The 26,835-nt window shown below is 50.9% G+C and overlaps 1 protein-coding gene across 5 annotated transcripts in view; it reads right to left on the reverse strand.

Moving 5' to 3' along the window:
- Positions 1-20,034, reverse strand: part of Pou2f2 (POU class 2 homeobox 2) — an 85,590-nt gene extending 65,556 nt beyond the window's left edge. For all 5 annotated transcript variants that reach the window (XM_041654872.1, XM_041654871.1, XM_041654870.1 and 2 more), the window contains exon 1: positions 19,910-20,034. The gene's annotated coding sequence lies outside the window, so the exon portion shown is untranslated. The remainder of the gene's footprint in view (positions 1-19,909) is intronic.
- Between the last annotated feature and the right edge of the window lie 6,801 nt (positions 20,035-26,835).

Genomic DNA, 26,835 nt, shown 5'->3' on the forward strand with positions numbered 1-26,835 from the left:
TAAATTAATTAATTAGCCAACTGTATCTTAAAGTAGTGCTGGCAATACCTGGTGAGAATTAATTTCAAAGGGTTGATGGTTATGAAGTGCCTGGCGGGGCAGTGTAAGTGTGAGTATGTGGCATTTCTGACTTGTACACTTGTGTATTCAATTATTCATTTGTGCAACAAATATTTCCATCCCTCTTTCCCTCTCTCCTTCCTTTTCTTCCTCCTCCCTTCCTACCTCTCTTAGAGACAGGACCTCATATTTAGCCCAGGCCGACCTCAAACTCACAATCCTCCTGCCTTAGCATCACCAGTGCTGGGAATGCAGGCTTATGCCACTGTGTTTGGCAAGATGTTGAGGTTTTCTAAAGTGCCTCTGACCCAAGTGTGGGAGTCAAGGCACTGGTTAGAACAGACATCTGCCTGCCCTCCCGATGCTCACAGGCAAGTTGAGAAGACAAGACCTAGAGTTGCCATCAATGTGCTGTGGGAAGGTGGAAGGTGCTGGCGAATCCTAGTGGAGGACAGCAGAGGGACGCAGCCATAGCCAAGCTAAAGCTAGAAAGTGAAATGAACTTTGGTCCAGGTTGGCAAGAAATACTGGCTTCTAAGCCTCCTCAGAGTCCTGTGGGATGGAAGACAGGCTCCATGTCCTCCACTCTGCAGGTAGGGCAGCCTACATCGAGAGCAGGTGCAGGGGTAAGCTTGGGTCTCCCTACCTGTGACTGAAACTTGGTTTCCCATCTCCTGGAGATGCAGGCTTCTTGGGAAAGCTACCCAAGCCCATGTAAAGATCATTCTGGCTTCTGCCCTTTGTGGGCATTTAAGGAAGGGATGGGACTGCAGGATAGTGGGGTTTTCCATCAGTGACAAACTCTCTGGGAGGCTTCCCTGCAGACAGATACTGAGAAGTAGACAGTGAGCTATGTGGGTAGGTGGAGGCTAGCTGGGCAGGGCAGCTCCCACATTAGCAGGTAGGAGCCTAAGGCCAAGAGGGATCCGAGTTCAAGACCAGCTTGGCTATATAGCAAGATTCTGTCTCAGAGTAAGAAGATGGGGAAATCGCTCAGTCAGCAAAGTGCTGACCACAAGAGCATCCCCAGAACCCATATATAAAAGCACGGAGTGCTGTTCAAAATTCCAGTGCTGGAGAGGCAGAGAGGCAGGAGAATCACTGGCCAGCCAGCCTAAAATAATCCCTGTGAGAGATCTGGGAGAGCCTCAGATCACAGAGAGAGACTCTGTCTCAAAAGACAAGGTGGATACTTCCTAAGGAATGACACCCAAGACCTCCACAACAACCGATACACACACACACACACACACACACACATCCCTAAGATAGACATGTACCCACCACATACATGTGCATTCATCCCCACCTATACACACTGTTGTGTTACAGTTTCCTCTGAGACTGAAACAATCTATCCTGCAGGGAAGATCTTTAATCAAGAAGGCAAACAACTCAAAATACCTTCAGGAAGTTCCTGAAATCAACCAGATTCACCAAGCACCTTCCTGCCAGAGAAACGAACAAAAGCTGGGAGTCCCTCTCAGAAAAGGGAAGACAAGCTGCAGAGAAAACAGACCAGATTGGTTGCCTGGAAGAGGCAGACAGCAGCTGAGCAGCCTGGGAGGGGTTTAGATCAACCGAGGCACCCAGATGGGACACCCTCCAACCTGCTGAGCTGCCTGCAGGTAGTACACCCATCCCCACAATATGCACACAGATACACATGTGCACACACAATATTGTATGATCATGTACACACACACAACACTGTGTGATCACGCACACACTCCAAGAACATCTGGACATAGTGGCTTATGCCTGTGATCCTAGCATTTGGGAGACTGAGAAGGGAGGATTGGTCTCAAGTTTGAAGCCAGCCTGGGCTATATAGAGAACTCTAGGCCAACCTGAGTGAACTGTCTCCAAAAAACGAACAAATCCCAGCACTCGGGAGGCAGAGGCAGGTGGATCTCTATAGAGTTTGAGGTCAGCCTGGTCTACAGAACCAAGTTCCAGGACAGTTAGGGCTACACACAGAGAAATCCTGCCTGGAAAAACTAAAAAACGAACAAAAATAACAGAGAGGAAGAGCCTTGAGGATCAGCTCAGAAGGTCAGTGAGCCCAGATCCAAACCCGTGTGTGAGCCCGTGGGTGTACTCCCAAGAGGGAGGTGGGAAATTGCAAGGCTAGCCGTGGACCTTCATAGACGACTGTACGTCATGGCAGACAGGCAGGTGCAGCTGGGAGACTGAGGCCCAGGATCAGACAAGGACTTGGGAAATTGGGGGAAGCATGGATTTCAGAAAGAAAAGAGAGAGAAAGACACGGATGGAGAGGAGAGACAGATGGAGAGAGAAAATCAGAAGAGATGAAGAGACAGAAGAGGTGTGACCATACAAAGAAAACAGAAAATAAATTCTAAATCGGAAAGGGGTGAACGAGCTGGGGTTCTCCCAGGCTCCCCAGTACCTCCTTTCTCCCTGGAAGTCTGGATGGTTGGGCCTCCATCCTCAGGGGCAGAGGGAGATAAGGACCCTGGTCCCTGGGGGAGGGAGAAATGGGGTGGTTGCCCCAGGGGGTCGTCCCCCCATCTTATGCACAACCCCCCCCCACCTCAGGGCTAATCAGTGGCTGTCATCTCCACGGTGAGGTCTTGGTTAAGGAGATTTAGGGCTGGGATCAATAGGAAATTTAAAAATCGATGCAGCGCGCAGGGCAAAATCGATGGCGTTTAATCGCCTTGCCGATTCCCAGTCAAAACAATTAGCCGCGCTGAGTGTTGAACACGGTGGCGACACGGCATTAACCGTCAATATTGGTGTAAGTGATGGCGGGCAGGAGGGGAATCCCCAGTCTCAGAGGAGCCCCCCTCAGTCAGACAGTGCCTAAGGGCTGGGGTCTTCCCCCAAGGCAGCTCGCAGGGCCTACGCGTGCTTCTCAGCCCTCTGCCATCTTTGCCCACCCAGTGCCCATGGGTAGTGCCACCCTGGCAGATATCCCTCCAGTGCTGTTATTCGCTTTCCAGGCTCAGGGCTCCCATGTCGACGCTGCAGAGGGGAGAGCCCCTTTTCTGAGCAGGTATCTGTAGGCAGAGACCATTGGGCAGTGCCTGAAGTCTGGAAAATCCCTCTTGCACATCTAGCATTGTGAGAAACAGAGCTGGCAGTCACCGGGCACAGGAAGAGGAGGCACCAGGACTTGAACCTTGTTCCCTGAGGTCAGGGTTGGGTCCCGGCCCCTCAGTTTTCCTCCCAGGCAGTATCTACACTGCTTGGCTGTGTCCTGGAGTCATCTAACACCTACCTGCCAACCGATGAGCTACCTGAGGGCACGGTGAGGTCAAGCTACTCTGGGAATCCTTGGCATCACCTGGAATAGGATATGGTTGTGCACTGGACTTCAGGAAAGATCTATGATGGTGATGTCACTTGTCCCCCAGATACAGCCTGCCCATATACACCTCCACTGAGGGACAGAACAGCACAGCGTAACTATGAATAACTCGAGCAATGCGGTGGGTACTGTTGACTGCAGTCTGTACACCAAACAGTACTAGACATTCTGCAAGCGAGGTCGCAGAGTCCTCTCAACTCTTGGGTTCACTGTAAACACACGGCTGAAGACAGGAAGGCTAAGCAAGGGTAAGGCGGATTCTCCACGGCCACACAGCAGAGAGGAGCAGCTCTGACCACCTGAGCATAGGACATAGTGCAAACAAGTTCCCTGACTGCAAGAGGGGTGTGGAGCAGGCAGCTAGCACCTAAAGGCACAGTCAAAAGTGGCTCAGGCAGGGCAGGGGCTCCCAGTTTGAGGATTCTGTGTGGAGTGATGGTTGCTTGTGCCGCCAGCTGCTCCCAAGCCCAGAAGAGCAAGAGGGGACACGTGGACAGGGGAGGAGGCCCGCGAGATGAGCGCGGATTGATCTGACAAGGTCCTAATCAAATGGTCAATATCGCTGACCCGACCACTTAACCTATTGATAAGCTGGCAAGGATGGAGCAGGCGGTGAGTGGGCTCAGGGAAGGAGGCAGCCAGAGAGGTGGAGCGCGTGATGGGGCAGGGCTCAGGTGTGCAGTAAGCATGGGTCTCAGGGCCTGGGATAGGGTGGTCTCCCCAAATGTCCCTTCCTCTCCCCCTAGGTATATGCGTTGATGGGCTGCCTCTAACCATGCTGCTCCCTCTCAGAACCTCTCTGCCTGATGTGAGGCCAGGAACTGTACCCACATCACCCATTCCTGCCTCAGCAGTGCCTCCACGTTTGACATGTGTGAGAGACTTTCCATGCCAGCCTCAGTACCCTCATCTGATACCTGGGGACAATTACAATTGGGATGTCTGTGAAAGAACTCACATGTGTCGTGGCTGGGGGCCGACACAATAAACGATGTCACAGCAGTCACACAAAGGAACACGGTGGGGCTGGGGGAAATAAGCCTGAAATAAATTCACTGGCACAGACATGCCACTCATAATCCATTGTCGAAAAAAACGCAACTTACACACCCAAGCATGAAGTATATAATCCCATTGTTACGAACACAGATACAACCATAAAGAAGGAGGATGGGGGAGGAGGAAAAGAGGGAAAAAAGGAAAGAAAAGAAAGGTCTGGAACAGAGATCAGAAACATGAGTTTGTATCCCACACATTTACATTCCAATGAGTTTGAACTATGCAGAGAGATACACAGATGTTAACAGTTTAGTGTTGGGAATGGAATCAAGGGTTTCATATACCCCAGGCAAGCACTCTACCCCTGAGTCACACCCAGCCCCTCACTGGGGGATTCTGGGCAGGGGCTCTACCCTTGAGCCACACTCCCAGCTCTTCACTGGGGGATTCTGGGCAGGGGCTCCAACACTGAGCCACACCCCAGCCCCTCACTGGGGGATTCTGGGCAGGGGCTCTATCACTGGGCCACACCCCAAGCCCCTCACTGGGGGATTCTAGGCAGGGGCTCTACCACTGAGCCACACCCTAGCCCCTCACTGGGGGATTCTAGGCAGGAGCTCTACCCCTGAGCCATGCCTTCTGTGGTCTGCAGGTACATTTATTCTTAGAGTTCTTCCCTCCTGGCCATGAGATGGCAGGAGCCAGGTTCTGTTTATGTCTCTTTCCTAAGCACCTGAGTAAGGCTGTGGGACTGTCTTACCTCTGACTCCCCTGGTGTAAGCCCTCAGTTTCCTGATGAGGAAGCAGGCCAGAATTGAGCTTGGTCCTATCCTGCCCACTTATTGACAGCCAAAACCACAAGATAAACTCTCAGTGGTGTTCTAATTCACCCACATTCTAGTTGGGTGGTGGTGGCGCAAGCCTTTAATTCCAGCTCTCAGGAGGCAGAGACAGGCGGATCTCTGTAAGTTTGAGGCCAGCCTCGTCTACAGAGAGAGTTCCAGGACAGTCTCCAAAACAGAGAAACTCTGTTTTGAAAAACAAACAAACAAAAAAATTCATCCATATTCTTTTTTCTTTTCTTTTTTTGATACAGTGTCTCACTCTGTAGCCACAGCTGGCCTAGCACATGCTCTGTAGACCAGACTGGCCTCAGATTTACAAAGACCCACCTGCCTCTGCCTCCCAAGTGCTGGGATTAAAGATGTTCACCACTACACAGGACTCCACCCACATTCTTGAAGGCTCTGCTGGGTTTGGCAGAGAAGGACAGGACTGGCTGGGTAGAGAGCAGAGACGCAATGCTTCTGTTTTCCCTGAGTTCTGAGTCACAGTCCCTCCACTTCTAACAGTTACTAGCTTGTTGTGACACATAGCCATGATAGTCCAGTTTAATGAAAGAAAAAAAAATTATGCAAGCATGATGACACATGGCTATAATTATAATTATACCTCTCAGGAGGTGGAGACAGGAAGATGGAGACTTTCAACTCAATCTGAGCAAATGAAACCGAACTTAAAAAGTACCAAAAACTGGAAGTGTGGCTTAGTGGTAGAGCCCCTGCCTAGAATCCCCCAGTGAGGGGCTGGGGTGTGGCTCTGGGGTAGAGTGCTTGCCTAGGGTATATGAAGCTCTTGATTCCATCTAGTACCATATCATTAACATCTTGTTCTCTGAAGGCACATGACATCTGTCTCTCATCCCAGATCTTGAGGTGGAAGCATGGGCATCAAGGGGTTAGGGGAGCTGGCTCAGTTTTAGGAAGAACATGAAGGCTGGAGTTTGAGTCCCCAACACCTAAGTAAGAAACTGGGCATGACTGCATGCGTCAGAAACACCAGAGGTGGGTGTCTAATGTAGTAATATTTCATATGTATTTTAATAAATAAAGCTTGCCTGAAGATCAGAGAGTAAAACAGCCACACTGGTCAGCCCTATAGACCAAGCAGTGGTGGCACACACCTGTAGTCCCAGTAGCCACATTGTTTGCCGTAGAAATCTGACAGTAGTGGTTCATGCCTTTACTCACAGCCTGGAGAGAAATTTAAGACGGGGGAGACAGCTCTCACACAGTCTCATTCTGAGAATCCTGGAGGCAGGACCGCCATTTCAGAATGAAGCAGAGGCAAGAGCCAGTGGTGGGCAGTTTTTCTTTTCTGACCTTAAAGCTGAACCCCAATTTCTGTCTCTTTTTTTTTTTAAATCGTGCTACAGTCGGAGACAGACAGATCCCACTAGTGAAATGGCAGGCTTCCAGTTCAGTGAGAGACCCTGTCTTTGAGGAGTTTTGTTTTTTTGTTTTTCAAGACAAGGTTTCTCTGTGTAGCCCTGACTGTCCTGGAGCTCATTCTGTAGACCAGGCTGGCCTCAAACTTACAAAGATCCGCCTGCCTCTACCACCCAGGTGCTGGGATTAAAGGTGTGTGCCACCAGTACTTGGTCCAGAAAGACCCTGTCTTCAAGGAATAAGGCAGAGAGTGATAAAGGTAGGTGCCTGGCATCCTGCATCCCCAACATATGCATGTACAGATGCTTGCACCCCCCCCACACACACACGCACACACACGCACACACACGTACACGTGCGCGCACATACACGCACAAACACACATGCACACACACCCACACACAAACACACATGCACACACACCCGCACAAACACACACGCACACACACACACAAACACACATGCACACACACCCGCACACAAACACACATGCACACACACGCACACACACATATGCACACGTGCGTGCACACACACGCATAGAAATAAAGAATTCCAGATCCAGTCTAACCTAGGCTACAAGAGATTCTGCAGCAAAGACAACTAAAAAACAGAAGGTCTCAGACCACCTTACTGTGTGACCCATAGCAAGTCACTGTGCCTCTCTGTTTGCTCAGACATAACGTAAGGATAATAATACTCGCCTCTCAACACCGGTGTGGGGAATCACATGGATAATCTATGTGGGAAGGAACCCTGGGGCAGGGACACAGAGACAGCAGTGGGTGGGTGGCAGAAAAGATGACTTGCCAGGTGCCTCCAGTGAGCAGGAAGATGAGGATGGCATTTTTGGTGACCTGAGTAAATGCAATGGACCCAGCTAAATATGCTCCTGTGTTCGTTCGTTCGTTCATTCATTGATTCATTCATTCACTCATTCGATGAGCATTTCCTGAATCTAATTCTGGGCCAGACCCCTCAGGTTCTGCAACGCAGACATAAATAACGAACACTCCCAGTGGGTTGATGAGAAGGACGCCTTCACCAACCTCAGGACCCTCAGAGATGGTCCCTCATCTCTGAGAGTTGTTGTCCCAATGGTCCCTAAAATTCCCCTGGGGCCTCTGCTAAAAAATGGCTTCTCCCCTCGCCCTCCCCAGGTCTTGCCTCTGTGCTAGCCCAGGCATGTATGCCTGTGTTTCCCTTTGCAACCCACGGGGCCAGTGGGGATTTTCCAGGGATCCTCACATTTGCTTCTCCCTTTGCCTTTTTAATGAACAACAAGAACCAATAATATAAAGTTTCAGAGGCTGGAGAGACATCTCAGCAATTAGAGCACTGGCTGCTCTTCCAGAGGACCCGGCTTGAATTCCCAGCACCCGCATGGCAGCTCATGAGCAACTGGAAGTCCAGTTCCGGTGGTCCAAAGTCTTCCTCCGGCCTCTAATGGCACCTGACATCCTTGGTGCACAGATACATATATGCAGGCACAAGCCTTCAATCCCAACACTCGGGAGGCAGAGGCAGGCAGATCTCTGTGAGCTCAAGTCCAGCCTGGTCTACACAGTGAGTTCTATGACATCCAAGGCTACACAGAGAGACCCTGTCTCGAAAGAAGAAGAGCTGAGGTTGTAGCTTGGTAGAGAGTTTGCTGACCTACATGAAGCTCTGAATTATCTCCCCAGAATCACTACACACATCATGGAGGCACATGCCTGTAATCCCAGCAAGTAGGAGGTAGAAGCAAGAGGATCCGAAGTTCAAGGTTGGTCTGAGGATGTGGCTCAATTGGTAGAGTACTTGCCCAGCATGTACAAGGTCCTGGGATTCATCTCTGCACCACATAAAATGATTGTGGTGGTGGTGTTTAGTTGGGCGTGGTGGTGCACGCCTTTAATCCCATCACTCATGAGGCAGAGGCAGGCGGATCTCTAGGAGTTCTAGGCCAGCCTGGTCTACTAGAGCTAGTTCCAGGACAACTAGTGCTGTTAACACAGAGAAATCCTGTCTCAGAAAAAAACAAACAAACAAACAAAAAACCCAGATTGAAATTATTGTGGAACTGCACGTTTGTGATGCCAGGACTCAGGACTATGGAGGCACAGGCAGGAGGATCATCAGAGGCTCAAGGTCAATCCTTGAGAGTTTGAGGCAAGCCTGAGCTACATGAGTCCCTGCGCTAAAACAAAGCTCGACCACAGTGATCCCCCTTCATTAATAGAGAACATCGGGAGTACCTCAGTGATGAGAAGGGGACAGACAGGACTGGGAGCAGACGTGACCCTTGGGAGAAGGTGAAGGAGTGGAGGCGATGACACACGGGCCCCAGTCGTCGCTTTGAGAGGAGGCAACGGGTTTGCTGATGTCCCTCATAGCACCGTGTGGTCCCTCACCCCTATCTGGAATTCTCCTCCAGCATGACTGTGGTTACACAGGTCAGCCAGGCATGGCTGACTGCTTGCTGTGTGTGCTATGCTAGGTGCCGAGGTGTGGCCATGAAGAAGACAAAGTCCTTGCCCTTTGAGCCGTTGGCGGAGGGAGAAACACCGCAGAAGAAAACAGACGTGAGGTCTACAGAAGAAAATGAGGCCGGCGGGGCCAGATTATAAATGACAGTTTCGACGGGATAGTGTCGTTTGGACAGCTGCCCAAAGGCACTGGAGAGTCAGAGCTTTCCTGGCAAAGTTCACAAGCTCAAAGGCCCTGAGGCAGAAGATGGGTTTCAAGAACAGCAAGCAAGCAAGTGGTGGACTTAGAGAGATGGCTCAGAGGTTAAGAGCACTGGTCACTCTTCCAAAGGACCCAGGTTCAATTCCCAGCACCCATATGGCTGCTCACAACTATAATCTATGTCTATAATCAGGTTCCAAGGGATCCGACACCTTCACACAGACTTACACAGACCTACATGTAGGCAAAACCCCAATGTACATAAAATACAAATAAAAGGGCAGACGGCTCATGTGTGCTTACAAAGACGATGGCATTCCTCCTTGTGTGGGAAAAGGGCCCCACCTAGCCTAGGTTAGCCTTGAATTTGAACTTGTTTTGTAGCTTTTGATCCTCTGGTCTCTATATTTTTAGTATTGATATTACAGTCATGTCCCACAATACCTGGCTTTTCTTCTTCTTACTTTTTCTTTTTTTTTCTTTCTTTTCTTTTTTTTTTTTTTTTTTTTGGTTTTTCGAGACAGAGTTTCTCTGTAGCTTTAGAGGCTGTCCTGGAACTAGCTCTTGTGCTGGGATTAAAGGCATGCGCCACCACCGCCCGGCTTTTTGTGTGTGTGTGTGTTGCTTGTATATGCGTGTGATGGGCATGTGTTCGTGTGTAGCACATATGTACCCGTGTGTATGCGTGTGTGTGAGTGCATGTGGAGACCACAAGTTCAGGGGGGGTGTCTTCACCGATACCTCTCCACCTGATTATTTTTTCTTTCTTGGGTGGGTGTATGACATGGGGGGGGGGAGACTCAAGTGCCAAAGCACACATGTGGATGCCTGAGAACAACTTCCCAAAGCAGGAGTTCCAGAACTGAACACGGACCATCCTGGGTCATCTTGCCAGCCCCCTCTGCCTTGTATTTGGAGACAGGTCTCTCACTGAACCTGGAACTTGCCAGCTCAACTAGACCTGTCTCTGTCTCCCCAGTCCTGAGACTGTAGGCATGTACCCCCACTGTCAGTTTCTTATTTGGGGTGTGGGATCTGAACTCAGGCCCTTGCACTTAACACAACCAGTCCTTTACCAACAGAGCGATCTCCCTGACCTGAGGAGTGTTTCTCTGTGAGGAAATGACAGCTCCCCTCACTGTGTGGCTCCTCTGTCCTCAAAACTAGGGTCCTTGCCTCTTGTCCCATACACTCTCTGGGATGTCTGATTCACATAGCTCCACGGCCCCCAAAACCCTTAATAAATCCCCCAAACTTCTAGCAGGGCTTAATCAAGGCCTATCTTGCCAGACCAGGGACCCCTTCTGTGACAGGAAGGGGTTGACTTGTCTCTGCCTGACCTCCAGAGAGGCCTCAGGAAACTATGAAGACAGTAGTAGCTAGAAGGCATCCAAACTCAACCTCCATCCCCTGGCAAGACTCCATTTGAGGGCAACTGCCACTGGGTCAACTCTTGTTGGTCAAAAGATGGGGCACAAGGAAAGGAATGACCACCACTCAGTGAGAGGCCTTCACTGGGGCTCCCTGCACAGACCGTGATGGCAAGAGGGTTTGAGGCTGGGAAACTGCTGACCAGATCTTCTTTCAGAGTGCCCCAATCCTAGCCCTCCTCCTCCCCATGTCTGAGCCGACCCTGCAGAGCTCAGCCCCTGGATCATACAGTCTAGACCCCCCCCCCTCAAACTTCTGCCACTCTCCAACACGCCCAACACAAATCTGAACCCCTTTATGGCTATGGGAAGCCTCCTCCATCCTCCCGCCCAGACCTTGGCTTTTCTGCAGTTGGAGGGACATTCCACACTTGTCTGCCACTCCACACCTGCCCTACCTACCTGTCCCCAGGGTGCCTCCCTGATGAGGTCTCCCAGTCTCCTTCCATGGTGCCTGATGTGTTTCATGGTCACAGTCCCCAAACCTGGACCACAGCTGGAGAACCCCATGATCCTCCTAGGGACCTACCCAGAGGAGATTCCTAGGGACAGACATAGAGGGTGTCACATCTGATCCTGGGGTATTTATGACTGTGTGGCTTTGGTGCCTTTTCAGAGAACGTGAGTGAGTGAGTGAGTGAGTGTGTGTGTGTGTGTGTGTGTGTGTCCGTGTCCATCCAACACTTGGCTTAAACACCCTTTCCAGCATTTCTCAGCCTGTGGGTCTCAACCCCTTTGTGGGTCAAATGAACCTTTCACAGGGGTCACCTAAGACCATCAGAAAACACAGATATTTACATTACAGTTGACAATAGCAAAATCACAGCTATGAAGTAGCAATGAAAATAACTTTATGTTTGGGGCTCACCACAACACGAGGAACTGTATGAAAGGGTGGTGGCATTAGAGAGGCTGAGAACCACTGCTCCAAGTCGTTACACTTGACCTTCTCCCGGGAGGTTCCCCCACGAAGGGCTCTCCGGGTTCCTCTCCTTCCCCAGATGTCATCACGACTTACAGCTACCTCCCTACTATGGGTCCATCTGGGCTGGTGTGGAGACAGGTTTCACTCTGTATGCCACCTTTCATTTCCCCCAGAAGGTAGGAGGAGGCCTGGCTCACACGGGCACTCAGGATGTGTGCTACAGCAAATTAACTCCGGAAACGCTTCCAGGTTTAAGCATCTCCCCATTTTCATTTCCATGTGACGGGATGGGGACGAAGCTGGCTGGGCTGGGTGCTCTGTGCTATGTTTCGTCACCACAGGTGGCTTCACCGTGGTTTCTGAACTGGCCAGTGTGCACTCACAGGCAGAACTGTCACCGTGTTTCAGCAGCTGACTTCATACAGTCCACGGGAGGAGCATCCGGGAGCGACTTTGGCTTTTGTCCTGTCTGCTTGCCTGCATAGACATCTGGGCTGTGGTAGCCTTGTTTCCAAATCCTGTGTGTCCATTTGAGCATCTCTGTAGACATCTACGCAGGTGTCTGTGTGGACTGGCTGCCTTGGGACTCACACGCCATGCTTAGGTCTGACTTGTTTTCTAAGGGACTCTCTGATGAAAGGACCAGGACCTGGGTCAGGGCCTGTGGCTACACGCGCTTGCTGCATTCGTTTCCAGTTTTCTTTTTTCTTTCCTTTCTTTCTTTCTTTTTTTTTGGAGGGGTTTGCTTTTCTGGTTTTTGTTTTTTGTGAGACAGGGTCTCACGTAGTCCTGACTGGCCTTGAACTCCTCAGCCTTGTATCTCTACCTCCTGAGTGCTAGAATTATAAACACGAGTCACTGAGCCTGTTTTCCGTGGTACTAGGGATCAAACACAGGGCCTTGTGCATGTCAGGCAAGTACTCCATTAACTGAACTACATTCCCAAGCCTGTCAATTGCTCTAGAATCTAGGGGTCTCTATTTCAAAACCCATGCCTACATCTGTATGTGTATTTGTGCATGCATTCAAAACTTATGTGGCCCCTCTAGTTATATATATATATATATGTATTATTTATACATATATATACATATATGCATTTATATATGCATATATACATGTACATATGTTTGTGTGTGTGTGTATATATATAGTGTGTGTGTGTGCGCGCGCGCTACAGGCATGTGGAAACTCTGTGCCTTTCTTCCTCCAGCTGCTGCCGTCTTCCCAGTATGGATGAAGTACCTCCTCTCTGTCTTGCTCACACACCCAAGCTCACATGCACTGTGTGGATGGGGAGGGGGCCCCGGTGTCAGCAAGCTCCTGTGTCACAAGGTTAATTTCTCTGCAGCCAGGCAGGCTGGGCCCTGAGGGGAGTGGTGGGGGAGGGGCTGGTCCCCACAGCCCCTCTGATAAATATGTATTTGGGGCTGCTGTGCTCAAAGGTCATGGAGGGGGGAGGAGGGGAATGGTCTGCACTGTGCCGGGTACTGGATCCCAGCCGAGCCCAGTGTGGATTGCATGACCTCCCTACAGAGGGATGAGGAGATTCAGGGAGATGCCCCCTTCATCCTAGTCTGCCCCACCCCACCCATGGCCATACCCAGAGGGAGATAGCTGTAGATATAGATATTCAAACTCTGAAGCAGGAAAGCATACAAGCCCACCTACCACCCACCTCCTGCTATCCAGAGACAGAGACAAGCAGATGCAGAAAGCCAGCCTCGTGGGCCACCAAATGCATAGTGAGTTGAGAATACGGAGCCAGGTTCATTCTTTCCCCAACCCTAACCTCCACACCAATACAATCTATGTAAATGCCCAAACTATACATAAACATTTGTACAAGCACACGCAGTGTATGGTGAGAAATGTCCCTACACACTGGATACACAGACACAAAGGTGGCCCGGTTTCCAACTGAAATGTCCCCGGGCACTTTGTAGGTGGGCTAGGCACACATGCAAGGATACACACCGAGAGGGCCAAAGACACCAAGTTCTACGAAGGTAGACAGACGCACATGACAACTGCCGAGAAGTGTGTGAACAGCCGTGTGCACAAACAAGCATCCTCGCACATACAAAGACTCCAAGACACCTACGTCTGGCGGGATGTAGACTGCATGGTGGAAGCCAGGTCAGAGAACCCACCCTGCGGCACCAAAGCCTGCCCTGGCCCTTTCTCCACTGAGGTGAGGGAGGCTGCCTGGTCTCTGGTCTGTGCCCACCCCCCAGGCAAGCCTCAGACAAATGCGCCATCATTTGTCCAGCCCTGAGTCACATCAATTGCAGAGCCTCCCCTCCTCGCTGACCAGCCGTCTCGGCCATCAGCGGCCTCGGCCATTAGCGGCCTCCTGCTTCTGGCCTGCATTTGTTGAATCTCCCTTACCTGGCAGAACCATCCGGACCATCGGAGCCCTTTCGGGGTCTGCCTGATTCTTGCCTCAAGGGAATCCGGTGTACCCTGTTGTATGACCCTCAGCCCATGCCTCAGGGCGATCCCCCTTCTCAGCACACTGTTCAGGCTGTCATCCTTCAATGACCGCTAGCCACAGTGGTTCTGGTGTGTTTGAGTGTGTGTGTGTGTGTGTGTGTGCGCGCGCGTGTGTGAATCAGCTTAGAGGTATGTGTGTATGGGTGGTGGGATGGCTACTGCTGTGTTTTCACTCAAAAGAAGTGTGTGTGTGTATGTGTGTGTGTGTGTGTGTGTGTGTGTGAGAGAGAGAGAGAGAGAGAGAGAGAGAGAGAGAGAGAGAGAAGGTTAGGATGTCAGCAATTGTAAGTTAAAAGTCAAAGGGTGCATGTGTGTATGGTTTTGCATATGGGAAGTAGAATGGAAGAGCTATACTTCATGTGTGCATGTATGCATATGCCTATATGCGTGTGTGTGTACACACGCATGCTTTAGTTGCAGGGGTGGTCTGGTACATCGGTCTGCACTTGATGTGGGGACTGTAAGGGCCTCTCTGTCTTAGGAACCGAGGGGCAGTACAGCATAGATGTCGGCTTCTTGAGAGGTTGTGGACAAGTGGAGTCTGTCGCTGAGACTCTGTTGCCTGTGTTTGTGAAAGTGACAGATGCTGCCTCCCTGGCCTCACTGCGGCGGATTAAGTCCATGAATGCCACATGTGTCCACACCCAGGGTGGGGGAGGGTCCCTGGCCTAGTCTGATGCCTGTGTGGGCCACAGCCCTGCTTGGTACAGGATCCTGGGGTCAAGGCTAAAAAGTACACCGCCTCCTTGTTCATTTCTGGAAGTGGTGTTCTGAACTGACACCAGGACGATTGTTCCTGTTGGTGTACACACAGGGCCATTCTCGTGTTCACACATGACACTTTCTGAGTATCCAAGGAACACTGTTGTAAGCCATGCGCATGCACGCGTGCGCGCGTGTGTATGTGTGTGTGTGATTGTTCATGATGCTCCACTACCAGCCAGATTAAACTTATCAGAGCATCTTTCAGGTCTCCACAGAAGAGGCTTTGCCACAGGAGACCAAACTCAGGTAGGTCCCAAGAACAAGCCTGCAACGTGAGCTGCTTCCTCCCCACCTCCCATGGCCATGCTCTCCCTTCCCAATGCACAAGCATCCGCGACGCCCCCGTCTGCTAGTTGGACCCCATTTGTGCTCACAGTCAGGCATTACACACTGGAACGTAGTGTAGGGCCAGGACAGGTTCTGTTTGAGTCAGTAGCTGGTGCCTAACCATTATTTTTAGGCCAAGAATTATCGTGCTACTATTCTAATTACCTGGGGGAGCTCACTAGGCTTCATCTACACGCTGATTTTTGCCACTCAACAAATATCTATTGAAGGCAAAGCCTTTGTGAGGTGGGTACCTCCAGCCTCCTGAATGTGTCAGAGCTGGGGAAACTGCCTGCCCGAAGGATCTAGTAAAGACGGGGAGATGAGTGAGCGACGAGAAAAGGAAGGCATATTTGTTTCCCAACACCACCACTTGCTCCTGAGAAAGTGGTCCTGTGCCCAGGACGCAGGATCAGAGGACCCTGGAACTCCTCTGTACACCGTCCGATCAAGCAGGTTCAGCTTCCCTCCCACATGGAAAGCCAGACCCAGGTCTTCCAACCCTCAAGGAGTCACATAAGGCATCCATCCACCTGACAGGTCCTTGAAGACAGGTCTGTGGTCTCTCGGGGCAGCGAGGAAGTAGGGAAGGGTCCAAGGCAGCAAAGGGAATGGTAGTGGGACAGCTGAGGAGGACTGGGAGAGACTCCTACAGACAAAAGCCCTTGACTCTGGCCCCAGCTCGGGAACTTACGGACTAAGCTAATAATATGAATGTCCTACTCTTCATCTGTAAGAGAGGCTACCTGCCGGGGCTTCCAGGAGAACCGGGTGAGGACCCACTGTTATTACTAATATTAATATATGGGGAAGAAACCAAAGAAAACGCAGTAAGTGGCACATTTATAAGAAAGGAAAGAGCCACTTAAGGAACCCCCCCCCCCCCCGCCCCATCCGTCACCGTTTCTAACAATTCTCCGATTCTCCTTACCCGGGTTTTTCAACCACTTCTATCCTGATAAGTCCTGGAGATTAACCGGCACATGCTGGAGTGGAAACCTGATTCCTGGCACCTAGCACCATCCGGCCAGCTCTTGGCATGGACATCTGTCATTGCCGCCAGTGGATCATCCCCCCATTATCATTGTGCACTAGGGCCACAAAAAACCCTACCCAATGGGGTGCAAATGGGACAACCCCCAGATTAATTGTTATTTTCATGGGTGAAGGGGCTTCTCCCCATAGGCCCTGAATGTAAGGAGGGAGTGGCTGTGAATCAGGTAGGAGGCAGCCCGGACTGGCCACTGAAAAAAAAAAATCTCACTCACACGATAGTGTCTAGGGTGTGTAGACTAACAACTTCTCCTGAACACACAACCTGAGTACAGGCGTGTACACAAATGCACACAAAAGCACACTCAGTGTGGCTGAGTCCTTTCCCACCGCGATACACTGAACACTCCACTTTCCCTATGAAGCCTGTCGTACAGTGAGGCTACCAATGTCCCCAAGGACAGCCCGGCAACGTGCCAGAGGGATGGTCAGCAGCATCCCGAAAACCAGGGCTCTAGGTGTCTCCAACGCGCGTGGCTGGGTCTCTGTCTAGCATTACCTACAAATCAGGAAGCAGACAGAATCTCGTTACCAACAACTAGAGATGCTGTCTGAGGCCCTGATCCATTTCCTTCCTTTCAGGCCACCGGACACAGTGCCTACACATGAGAATACTTTGTTACTATGGAGGGGCAAGGAAGGCTTTTTGGGGGAGGGCAACTATGGGAGGGTACATCTTTTTTTTTTCTTGAACCCAGTTTAAAAGATGCTGTGCAAGCATGCTGTCAAAGCCACCTGGATGCCCGCGACTTCCGTGAGCAAGCAAGACATCCCTCCACGCTCCACCTAGACCTCGCCTCACAAACCTGCCCACCCCTTTATCCAGGACACACGGGGACCCCCAACAGTAGCAATCACAACACTAAGGACAGCTCTGTGAGCAAAGGCACTTTGACATACGTTACTCTAACGGGCACACACCACGTTCAGACCTAATAACCGCACACAAGAGTGTCTCGTGTCCATCACTGATGCTAGACTTAAAACACGGCCCTGCACACTCGTGGACACTTCCACACACGAACCAGAGTGGGCCTCCCACATGCACACATAACGGATGGTACAAAAACATCAAGGAGAGAGAGACCGGTTGGGAGACATGTCAGACTCCCTCTTGGATGTGGAACACCCACAATGGGGACACTAGGCACCCAAACCCCACTAAAACCATGTCACAATTCTGTTCTTTACTTCCAGCTTTTCTCACTCTGCTAAGGCTCCAGAAGCCTACATGCAGTTAGCCCGTCCCAAGCACCTCTTCCTTACCAGGAGGGCCTTGTACACACGCACGCTGCCGCCATGGTCTGACTCTGTACACGCCAGGCCAGGCCCCCGCCAAGCAATGACACCTCACCCTCCCTTTGCACCCTGGGGGTTGGGGAACAGATTCACCTGTCGGGATGGCTAGAGTCTACAACTGTAGAGTTAAGTAGTTGATTGGAGTCTTCTCTAAATGTAAGATTTGCTGGTTCTAGTTCCATAGGCCCAAGCATGGAAGAAGAAAGTGGGGAGTGGTCGGCAGGCCACAGCCTTTCTCTTGGGATCTTTTACCTGAGACTCCAAAGCTCTGTGGACTCGCTCAGATAAATGCCCCCCAAGCTCCCAGTTCCTCCCCCTTTCTTTTCCATGTCATTTTCTTCTCTGCCCACACCCTTCCTTCTCAGTAAGGCTAGGACCACAGTGATAAGCCCTCACTTAGGGTCTTCCCCTCCCCCTCCCATGCCCCAATGAGCCTTGTGTAAGACTTTATCAGAGGCCAGACGGAAATAGGAGGTGGCCCCAGGACCCTAGGGTAGATCCAAGTCCCCAGCTAGCAAAACCGGCACAGAGGTTAGGCTCTGGTGCGAAGTTGCTGGATCCTTGGCTTTGCATGGGACCCCTCTCCCTGGCACCCTGTTCAATGCTGATGCTGCAAAGTGATGAATAACTGAAACTGGGGGAGGGGGAGAGGAGATGGGGGACAGGGGAAATGAGTGGCAGGGAGGAGAGAATGAAATAAGGGGGAGGGAAACGGAGAGAGAAAGAAAGAAAAGCTGGTGGAGAGAATGGAGAAAGAAAAGGAAGACAACCTGGGGTGGGGGGGAGAAGGCTGTCAGTGAGAAGAGGAAGAGAAAAACTGGAAAATGAGAAAGAGAAGATATAAAGGAGAGAAAAGAACGTGTGAAAAGATAGGAAAGGAAGAAAAGGAAAAAGAACGAGAAGCAGTCAAAGGGGTTCCCCCAAGTTACAGACTTTGCCCAGAGAGCTTTGGGGTGCGCTGCGGCTCCCTAACATCACTCCGGGGCCCCTGATTCCGCTTTCCACCTCTCTTCACGCCTGAGAGGTGCCACCGCCTCTCCGCGTCCCATCCCGGCAGCTTCCACTTCCCATTTCCTACCCTTCCTGCTGGCCAAGGCACCCCGTTCCTTTCTCTCACGCCCCCCCATTCCCACCCCCAGCCTTTTCTTGTTCCCAGCGCCCTTACCTCTCCCCCCCATGCACCCTGCTTGCTTCGGAGCTTCAGACAGCACCACCAACCATCACCTCACTAAACCGGCCCCCACACCCCCAGGAAGGAGGGGGGAGAGGAAAAAAAAACCAGGCAAACCTCCACCAGCCCTGAACCCTCTCGCCTCATTTTCTTCACAGTTACCCCTTCCTCAAATGTTGGGTTAAAATAGGGGTCCCACCCAGCCCTGGAAGCCTCTCCGAAGCTCCGCGGCCAGCCGGAGCGGATGCCACCTCGCCTTGCGTCTCCAAGCTCACTCCTTTTTGTGTTCGGTGGCCCCAGCAGCGATGTGTTTTGTTTTCAGCATCTTTTTATTGGTGTGCTTTCCCCCCCTTTTTTTTTTCTTTTCTTTATTTTTTGGCCTGGGGGACGGCGACGATGAAGCGCCCGCCGCCTGCCTCTTTCGCCAGCTCCGGGGCTGTCTCCGGCTTTCTCTAGTATGCGCTCCTCGCCTCCCTCCTTTTTCTTCTCTGTCTCGGCTCTCGCTCATCGTCCGTCCTTTCAGCTCGTTCCTCCGCCGGCTGCATTCTCTCTCTCTCCCTTCCCCCTCCACGCCTCTTCTTTCCCTATCCTTTTTGCCTTCTCTCCTTTTTTCTTCTTCTCTCTTCACCTCTCAGTCCCCATTTTTTTCCCATCCCACCCCCCCCCCCCCCCCATCTATCTCTCCTTCGGTTCCTTCACTGCCACCAACAGCAAGCCGATCTCGCGCACACACTCTCGCCCCCAAATAATAAAAATACCCAGCCAGGGGGCAAAGCCTTGGTGCGGGCTCCGGGAGAGAAGCGACAGGGCCGGGGCCCGCAGCAGCGCGGGCAGCCGGAGCGCGGTGCGGAGCGAGCGGCGCCCGCCCGGCTCCCGCCCGGAGAGCTCTCTGCAATAGGCCGAGCCGGCTGCATTAAGCTTCTTGCAATCAATAAAGCGCGGGTCAGATTATGCAAAGCGCAGATATTAATATGCAAAGTTTTAAAGATTTTTAAATGGAAGGGCGAGCGCGGCGCGGGCGGGCGGGCAGGGGCTGCGAGGGGAGAGGGAGAAAGGGAGGGCGGGCGGGCGGGCGCGCAGGCGAGCTGGGGAGAGGAGGAGGCTGCCCGCCGCCCGCCCGCCCGGCTGCGCCGCGCCGCCTTGCCTTACCGCTGCTCCCATCGGTAGGCGCCGCTGTCTTCGCCATGCGCGTCAGCTGCACGGCTCCGAGGGGATGGCCGAGGAGGAGCCGCCGCCGCCAACGCTACCCCCGCTCCCGCTCCCGCTCCCGCGCCCGCTCGCTGCCTGCTGCTGGCGCTGCTCTGGCCGCTGCTCCTCGCCTGAGCTGCCGGCGCGAGCCCAGGCGCGCGCCATCCCCGGCTCCCACCTTGTCCCCATGGCAACCCCGGGCCCAAGGATGCTCAGAGAGAGAGCGCGAACCAGAGAGCGAGGGGGGAGAGAGGGAGAGGGCGGGGAGCGCAGGGGACACGGAGGCAGGGAGAGGCCCGAGACCCACAGAGATAGAGACACAGAGACGCAGAGATACGCCGAGACAGAGACACGGAGATGGGAGAGGAATGAGAAGTAAAGGGGGACACCGGCATGAGGGGAAGTCCAGAGACACAGAGACACACAGAGATATCAGAGACATGGGGAGATACAGAGACATTGGGAAAGGAAGGGAGGTAGTGAACAGAAAGGGAATCAAATATTCGCAGGCAGGGTGATGGGGACCCTCGGGCACAGAGACTCACAGAGACCTCCAGAGACACAGAGACAGAAACAGAGATACTCAGTGATGAGACACGGAGACACTGAAAAAACAAATAGACGCAGGGGAAAAGAGAAAGGAGGGACAGAGTGGAGACTCAGCAGAGAGATTCAAAGGCAAGAAGAGACCCTAAAGCCAGAGAGAGATACAGAGAGACACCCAGAGACAAAGAGAAGGGGAAGGAAAGAGAGCGAGTTGTAGTGCAAGAGGCAGAGAGAGGTCCAGAGATATTCAGAGATATACAGACCTAGGGGTCGGCGAGCAGGTAGCAGATGGGGCATAAAGACAGAGAGAGGCGCCAACAACCAGAGACACCCAGAGACAAAGAGATAAGGAAAGAGGTACAATTAAGGGAGAGATGAGAGACAAGAAGTTCACACAAAAACGGAGCCTACAGAGAGTGGCATGTACAGACTGAGCAGTAGGGGGAGACCCCCCCAAAAGAGATAGAGACAGAGATAAGAGAAGCCAACAAGAGTCAAACAAGTGAAAAGAGTCCAAAAGAGAGTGAAGGGCAGAGGCAGAGAGATGCAGAGGCAGGAAGATACAGAGAGGAGAGCTAGACCGGAGGAATCAGAGATGGGAGCCAATAAAAGCAAGACGAACACGAGAGAGACCCAGACAGAGACCAGAAGATAGAGAGACATGGAAAATGGCTCCGGAGCGTGAAAGTGAGGGTCGGATGAGGAAACAAATGATTAGTTGGAGTGAGAGACGGACCACCAAGCATAAGGGTGCTAAGAAGTAGACAGGCGCGGACAGACGCGGAGAAGACACGGAAAGTAAGGTCATGGCCAGAGACCGCAGCAAAACCGAGGTCTAGAGACGGAAGGTGATGCTGAGAAACACACAGTCATGGGCCGTCCAGAAAGGAGAAACACGGAGGGAGACACAGAGAATGCCAGATGGAGATCGACACTGGACCGGGCTCTCTGGTGAACAGAGCCCTGGGAGAGAGGGGGCATGGGACACAGGGACAGAGCCCAGAGAAAGCTGGAAGGGGCAGGCTGGGACAATAGCTGGACCCAGAGGGGTGACAAGCAAGTCCAGAGGACACTGGGGCGGGGTAGTATGAGGGGACGGAGAATAAGCAGACGGAAGGATCTCTCTTGGAGCACAGCACGCCTCTGAGAGAGGCCAGAGGAAAAGAGCCAGGGACCAGGGGAAGGTCCTCGCAGCGTCAGCAGAGGGCTCTAGGCTTACACCCCCTGCTGGCTGGGGCATGAAAGTGCAGCAAGGAGGACAGAAGTCAGCGGTGCCCAGACCTGGGAAGGGTTGCGGAGGAAACGGAGGATGAGGAGGACGGCAACGGGCACGCGCTGCGCAACCTCGGCTGTTTAGCAGCAGCCACCACCCTCTGCTTTGTTACTGAGAAGGTTTTCCTGTTTCCCCGTGTATAATGAGTGTACACACTGGATCCTTGCGATGTGAGAAAAATGCCACACTCCCTCCCAAACTGCCCACATGTACAGAGGAAAGCTCCCGGGACCTACACTGCAAATGCAGTTCCTAACAGAAATAAATACAGAAAACATCTACCCCGCGGGCGAGCAGAGTAAGTACCTGGAACCTGGGCAGGGTGTGCATAACAGATACGGAGCAACTCACTACTCCCTGTACCAAGCAGCCCTGTGGGAATCGCGCCGTGTGCGCAAAACAAACGGAAGCAGGAACTATCTACCGCTTGCGCACAAAGTAGGCTGTCGCGTCTTAGGCAGCATATGCGTAATAAATAATCTCGTAATCAATTAAGAGCACCTACGGGGGTGACTCTGTAGTGCGTGCACAAATAAATAGAGCGGTTCCCCCCACTCCACTTGCATACGGATTAGTTATATGGGCCCTCAGAGTATAAGCATAAGGGACCTGGTAAGTTAGGTGTGACGGAACACTCCTGTAATGCCAGAACTTGAGAAATTAAAGCGGGGAAATTAGGAGTTCAAGGCCAGCCTCAGCTGAACATTGTAAGTTCTTGAACATTGTAAGTTCAAGATCTGCCTGGACTACATAAGATCCTCTGTACCCCACCACCATCACCAAAAAAGGGAAAGCATCACAGAGATTGGGGACATAGCTTGCACAAAGTTTCAGATTCAACACCCAGAACTAAACTAACAGGTGTGGTGGATATTTGTAATTCCGAAACTTTGGAGACCAGAGGATTGCCATAAATTTGGGGCCAGACTGATCTACACAGGGGCTAGCAAGAAGGCTCAACTGGTAAAGGTGGCTTGCTGCCAAGCTTGGTCCCCTGAGGGACACCAGTGACAATCCCCAGAATCCACATGGTAGAAGGAGAAGAACAACTCTCAAAAGTTGTCATCCAACCTCCACATAGGCACCCTGTCACACATGCACACTTGCAATGTGCATGGGCATGCACGCATGTGCACACATGCACACATGCCAAATAAATGCTTTCAAATATCAAATATAGGGGCTGGATGACTGAGGAAGAGTACTTGTCGTGTGACCTGCGTTCAATCTCAGAATCCACGTAAGCGTGGAAGGAGAGATCCGCAAAGTTGTCTTTGACCTCCACACTTGCTCACATACACACACTAATCATAATTAAATCTTTTAATAGAAAATGTTTTAATTCTTTTAAGTTGAAACAACCTAAATAAAGTAACAAACACTGAATGCCACAATAACTACACCCCACTGATTCAAGGACTTTGTGCAGCAGACAAGACTTGTACCTTCTGGAAGGGACGTTCCAACACAGAGAAAGGGCCAAACAGGGCTGCGTTTCTGTCAGCTATGCCCTCAGCACCTTGAGGGCACATGGAGGTGAGGACCTCCCCCTAAGAATAACCAAGTTCCTAGCCGGGCGGTGGTGGCGCACGCCTTTAATCCCAGCACTCGGGAGGCAGAGGCAGGTGGATCTCTATGAGTTCGAGGCCAGCCTGGTCTACAAGAGCTAGTTCCAGGACAGGAACCAAAAGCTGCGGAGAAACCCTGTCTCGAAAAATAAAAAAAAAAAAAAAGAATAACCAAGTTCCTGATAATTACATATACAGCAAGCGGGCATTCAATGTGTTAGCCGTGGAGCTGGAGACCTAACAGATGACATGAGACACACGCTAAGCATTGCGTGCTTTCTGGACAGTGAGGACGTTGTCTATGGCCCACAGCCTGCATATGACTGTCATACCTTTTGGAGGGGGTTAACCTCTACACTTGTTTACTGTGCGTGTGTTTGTGTGTCTGGAGGTACATATGCATGTGAGGGTTACAAGTGTGCCTGTGCATATATGGAGGTCAGAGGTCACACTCCGGTCCTCACGAGTTCTTCATCTTGGTTTGTTGCTGTTGTTATTGTTTTGTTTTGTTTCTTTTGAAACAGGGTCTCTCATTGTTCTGGAATTCCCCAGTGAGGTCAAGCTGGATGGTTACTGGACCCCGGGGTTGCATGGTCTTCCATCTCTCCAGTGCTGGGGTTACATATACCCCTACCCATTCCACAGCCGCTCATTTTTTTTAATGATTGATTGATTGATTATGTATCCAGTGGTTCTGTCTGCATGTCAGACAAGAGCACCAAATCTCAATATACATGGTTGTGAGCCACCATGTGGTTGCTGGGAATTGAACTCAGGACCTCTGGAGGAACAACCAGTGCTCTTAACCTCTGAGACAACTCTCTAGCCTGAGCAGCTTGTTTTTTTTTTTTTACACAGGTTCAGAGGTTCAAATTCAGAATCATGTACTTGCAAGGCAAGTACTTTATCATCTGAGCCATCTTCCCAACTCAAGTGTTAAGTATTCTGTTGCTATTTTTTAAGATGTATTATTTTTATATATGCATGTGTTTGTATATATGTACATACATGTGCATGTGAGTGCCCTCAAAGGCCAGAAGAGGGCACTGGATTCCCAGGAGCTGGAGTTACAGACAGTTGTGAGCTGCCATGTCGGTGCTGGGAATTGAACCCAGGTCCTCTGGAAGAGCAGCCAGTGCTCTCAACTCCAGGGGTTAGTTTTTGCTGAAACAGCTTCACATTGTAGGTCAGCTCAGGCTGGCCTAGAATTCATCTCAATCCTCCTGCCTCAGCCTCCTGGATGCTGGGATTACAGGATCACAAAGCATGTCTGACTTTGTAGCTAGTTTTCTTTTGGGCCACCAACCCGTTCCCAAATCATGACACGGAGACTTATTAGTTATGAAAGCTCGGCCTTATCTTATGTGTGTCCCACGAGCTCTTACAACATAATTTAACCTGTTTCCCTTCACCTATGTTTGCCTCCAGGATTTTTACCTTTCTTTCATTATGTACGTCCTACTTTTCCTGCTTCCTGTCTGTCTGTCTGTCTGTCTGTCTGTCTGACTGGCCCTGGGAGCCTCCCTCTCTTTCTCCCTCATTCTTTCTTTTCTTGTTCTCCCTTGAGCCTAGATTCCTTCTACTTAACCCTTCTGCCTGCCAGCCCCACCTATCACTCCTCTGCCTAGCTATTGGCCATTCAACTTTTTATTAGGCCAATCGGGTGCCTTAGACAAAGCAATACATCTTTACATTGTTAAACAAATGTAACACATTTTTACATAAATATTCAACAACACAACTTAGTGTCTCTCTCCCTCTCTCCCTCTCTTCCTCTCTCTCTCTCTCTCTCTCTCTTCTCTCTCGTTTTTTCTCTCTCTCTCTCTGTTTTTTGTTTGGTTTGTTTTTTTTTTTTTTAGTTTGCTGCTTTTGTTTTTGTTTTGTTTTTCGAGACAGGGTTTCTTTATGTAGCCCTGGCTGTCCTGGAACTCACTTGGTAGACCAGGATGGCCTTGAACTCACAGAGATCCACCTGCCTCTGCCTCCCAAATGTTGGGATTAAAGGCATGTGCCACCATTACCCTGTCAAAAAATGATTGATTGATTTACTGATTGGTTGATTTCAGTTTTTCAAGACTGTTCCTCTGTGTAACTTTGTCCTGGGACTCAGTTTATAGACCAGGCTAGCTTTGAACTCATTGAAATCTGCCTGCTTCTGCCTCCCAAGTGCTGGGGTTAAAGGTGTGTGCCACCACCTCCCAGCCAAAGATATTTTTATAATGTATTTATTTTTTATTTCACACGCTTTGGAGTCTTGCCTGCATGTATTTCTGTGTGAGGGAGTTGGAGCCCCTGGAACTTGAGTTACAGACAGTTGTGAGCCACCATGTGGGTGCTGGGAATAGAGCCCAGGTCCTCTGGAAGAGCAGCCAGTGCTCTTAACAGCTGAGCCGTCTCTCCAGCCCCATTATCTCTTACTTATCTAGAATGTCCACATTAAGCAGGTAACAGTTCTTCACTTACTTACAAATGAAGATTCCGCAAGAGACACAGAAGCAAGCCCTGGATACCTCTTCTCCTAAATGACCTCTAGAGGTCCTCTCTCCCTGAATCATGATTCCAGAGCACACGAGGATGCACCAGGCATGCTGACTACAGCGCAGATAGAGTAAGTGTGCTCCATGAGGTAGCTTCCCTCGTTCCCGAAGCATGGGCTCTTCTAAGGACCAGACAGTGCGTGGTCCGAGTGAGCACCCTCCCCGCACACTGGCTGCACAAGCATAGGTCCTTCCTGGGTGAGAGGACTGGTGCAGCTCTCACACTCTCTTCATTCTGTACGTTCATATTTTAGACGCACATGGAAAATCAGCAGGGTTCCAGGCAGTTGAGCTGGCTCAGCAGGTAAAAGAGCCTACTGTGGAAGTCAGATGATCGGTATTTGACTCCCAGAACCAACTCCACAAAAGCTGTTCTCAGTGAGTGAAGAGATGGCTGAGGTTAAGAGCATTGACTGTTCTTCCAAAGGACCTGGGTTCTAGTTCCAACACCCACAGGGTGACTCACAAATGTCTGTAACTCCAGTCCCAGGGGATCCAATATCCTCGTCTGATCTCCTTGGGCACCAGGGACACACATAGTGCACAAACAGACATACATGCAAGCAAAACATTCATAGACATAAAATAAAAAATTGTTCTCTGGAATATACAATGTGCAATATTCTACGAGCTATGTTCTTTTCTTTTCAGTTTTATTCGGGGGTTGGGTGTGTGTGTGTGTGTGTGTGTGTACACTCTTACATGCGTGTGGAGGTAAGAAGACAACTTTCAGGACACAGCTCTTTCCATCAACTAGATCCTAGGAACTGAACTCATCAGACTTGGCAGCATGCATCTTTACCTGGCATGCCATTTTGACAGCCTTTCTTTTCTCCTCCCCACTTCCTTTCTTTTAAGTTTTATTTACTTATTTCATGTATATATGTGTGTGCCTTAAGTAAATATATATATATATATATATATATATATACATATATATGGATTGCCTAAGGTTCCAGGAAG

This window comes from Microtus oregoni, unplaced genomic scaffold, assembly GCF_018167655.1.
Source record: "Microtus oregoni isolate MIOR12 unplaced genomic scaffold, Mior012 000006F_ref0000085, whole genome shotgun sequence".
NCBI classification, from domain to species: Eukaryota; Metazoa; Chordata; class Mammalia; order Rodentia; family Cricetidae; genus Microtus; species Microtus oregoni.